This window comes from Panulirus ornatus, chromosome 9, assembly GCF_036320965.1.
Source record: "Panulirus ornatus isolate Po-2019 chromosome 9, ASM3632096v1, whole genome shotgun sequence".
NCBI classification, from domain to species: domain Eukaryota; kingdom Metazoa; phylum Arthropoda; class Malacostraca; order Decapoda; family Palinuridae; genus Panulirus; species Panulirus ornatus.
The window spans coordinates 49,994,982-49,998,261 of record NC_092232.1 but is presented as its reverse complement, the minus strand read 5'-3'; positions in this window follow the sequence as shown (position 1 = coordinate 49,998,261).

Genomic DNA, 3,280 nt, shown 5'->3' with positions numbered 1-3,280 from the left:
CAAAGGTTTTGATCACATTGATGTAGCCAAGTTCTCTTCGAATGTAGACATGGATTCAAAATTGTCAAAGGCTTTGATCACATTGATGTAGCCAAGTTCCCTAAAGACTTAATTCGTCTGGTGTTGCTTGTCGTAATGAAGACGAAGAGTCGTGGGCAAACGACTTGACCTCGAATGAGTCGAAGTGCTTTTTCCCTTTCACCAGGATCGTTAACATGTGGAACAATTAGCCAATCAGAGGAGTTGAAAGCTGTTCTGTAGACACGTTTAAGAATAGAGTTGACCAATAATTCGTATCACGTCCACGATTGGATGGTTATGTCTCTTCGCATGATCTGTGTACCTTCGAACTTTTCACCTCACTCTTGTGTGAGTTTCTGACATAACTTCCATGGTCACAGACCACCTCGAAAACGACCCAGTGACCTGTTTCCGTGTGTAATCCTTTCTATTCCTCTATGATCTTGATGGCGACCATGTCTATTCCTCTATGCTCTTGATGGCGACCATGTCTATATATTGTTCTAAGTTATCCTGTTGGTTGAGCGTGTCTATATCACTCTCTATAGAATCTTTCTTAAAGTTATTATGTCTATATTGTAATTAATATCGTCTTTCTTGATGGTTGTCGTAGTTAAAGTGTTATCCTATAGCCTCCCTGAATGTCTGAAGGCCATAGGAATTATCCTATAGCCTCCCTGAATGTCTGAAGGCCATAGGAATTATCCTATAGCCACCCTGAATGTCTGAAGGCCATAGGAATTATCCTATAGCCTCCCTAAATGTCTGAAGGCCATAGGAATTATCCTATAGCATCCCTGAATGTCTGAAGGCCATAGGAATTATCCTATAGCCACCTTGAATGTCTGAAGGCCATAGGAATTATCCTATAGCCTCCCTGAATGTCTGAAGGTCATAGGAATTATCCTATAGCCACCCTGAATGTCTGAAGGCCATAGGAATTATTCTATAGCCTCCCTGAATGTCTGAAGGCCATAGGAATTATCCTATAGCCTCCCTGAATGTCTGAAGGCCATAGGAATTATCCTATAGCCTCCCTGAATGTCTGAAGGCCATAGGAATTATCCTATAGCCTCCCTGAGTGGGTCGTGTGTCTCATGGCCCCCCGCAGATTGCAGGATTGTTCAGTCGTGTTCCAGCTAATTGCCTCCACTCTACCACCGCTTCCTCCCTCCTCCCCCTCCTCCACCTCCTCCTCCACCTCCTCTTCCTCCTCCTCTTCCTCCTCCTACTCCACCTCCTCCTCTTCCTCCTGTAATATGCAAACGAGAAATGTTATGTTAACGTGTGATGGAGGAGTGGCTTACAACCCAGCTGGGGGTCTGGGGTCGTGTGTGTGTGTGGGGGCGAGCGATGAGTTAAGCAGAGGAGGAGGAGCAGGAGCAGAGGAGGAGGAGGGAGGAGCAGGAGCAGAGTAGGAGGAGCAGCAGAGGAGGAGGAGGAGCAGGAGCAGAGGAGGAGCAGGAGCAGAGGAGGAGGGAGGAGAAGGAGCAGAGGAGGAGGAGGAGGAGCAGGAGCAGAGGAGGAGGGAGGAGAAGGAGTAGAGGAGGAGGAACAGCAGGAGCAGAGGAGGAGGAGAAGCAGGAGCAGAGGAGGAGGGAGGAGGAGGAGCAGAGGGGGAGGACGAGAAGGAGCAGAGGAGAAGGAGGAGAAGGAGCAGAGGAGGAGGAGGAGGAGCAGGAGCAGAGGAGGAGGGAGGAGGGGGAGCAGAGGAGGAGGAGGAACAGCAGGAGCAGAGGAGGAGGAGAAGCAGGAGCAGAGGAGGAGGAGGAGGAGGAGCAGAGGAGGAGGAGCAGCCATGGTGAGGATGATACAACACATGAGAAAATCATCGAAAACAATTCATGATGTTGTCCTCCAGGGAGAGGGGTCCTTCCAGGGAGAGGGGTCCAGGGAGAGGGGTCCTTCCAGAGAGAGGGGTCCAGGGAGAGGGGTCCTTCCAGGGAGAGGGGTCCAGGGAGAGGCGTCCTTCCAGGGAGAGGGGTCCAGGGAGAGGCGTCCTTCCAGGGAGAGGGGTCCAGGGAGAGGCTCCAGGGGGAGGTTCCAGGGAGAGGGTACATGGAGAGGTTCCAGGGAGAGGCTCTAAGGAGGGCCTTAAGAGAGAGGTTCCAGGGAGAGCGTCCGGGGAGATGTTCCAGGGAGAAGATCCAGGGGGAGGTTCCAGGGAGAGGTTCCAGGGAGATGGTCCAGGGAGCAGCTCCAGGGAGAAGCTCCAGGGAGAGGGGCCTCCAGGGAGAGGGGCCTCCAGGGAGGATGAATTAGTTGACGCTCGATCGCGTTTTCCCAAATGAGAGTTTGCAAGAATGTCTCTCTCTCTCCCTGTGTGTGTCCTCGAGAGAGAGACATTTCAAGAGACATTGTCTCGTCGATGGCGAAGAGACCCATTGTAGGAAGGTGGTCAATACACCTTTGAACACATGTCCAGTCACGTGACCACCGGAACAGGTGTACACATGCACGCACACACAAACAAACTTATACACGTGCATATGTAAACACACGGGTCTCCGTGTGTGTACTAGTTAAGCGTTACTGACTATGGGTCGGCACGGTATGGCTTGAGTTCAGATCCGCATAGGTTCGAATCCACCTGGGATTAGCATTTGGCCCACACCCAACCCAGGTGTTTTCATTTTCCCATCGAAGCTAGTGTGTGAGTGTGTCTGTGTGTGTGTCTGTCATCCATCACTGCCCTGTTACCCATCACTGCCCCGTCACCCATCACTGCCCCGTCACCCATCACTGCACCGTCACCCATCACTGCCCCGTCACCCATCACTGCCCCATCACCCATCACTGCCTCGTCACCCATCACTCCCCCGTCACCCATCACTGCCCCATCACCCATCACTGCACCGTCACCCATCACTGCACCGTCACCCATCACTGCACCGTCACCCATCACTCCCCCGTCACCCATCACTGTCCCATCACCTACTTAACTTAATGGGTGACCAAGAGAGCAACAGATACACCAACGACATGAAGGACAGATGTGTGGTGAAGAGGAGACAGTGTGGTGGTGATGACCCTGGAGACAGTGTGGTGGTGATGACCCTGGAGACTGTGTGGTGGTGATGACCCTGGAGACAGTGTGGTGGTGATGACCCTGGAGACAGTGTGGTGGTGATGACCCTGGAGACAGTGTAGTGGTGATGACCCTGGAGACAGTGTGGTGGTGATGACCCTGGAGACAGTGTGGTGGTGATGACCCTGGAGACAGTGTAGTGGTGATGACCCTGGAGACAGTGTGGTGGTG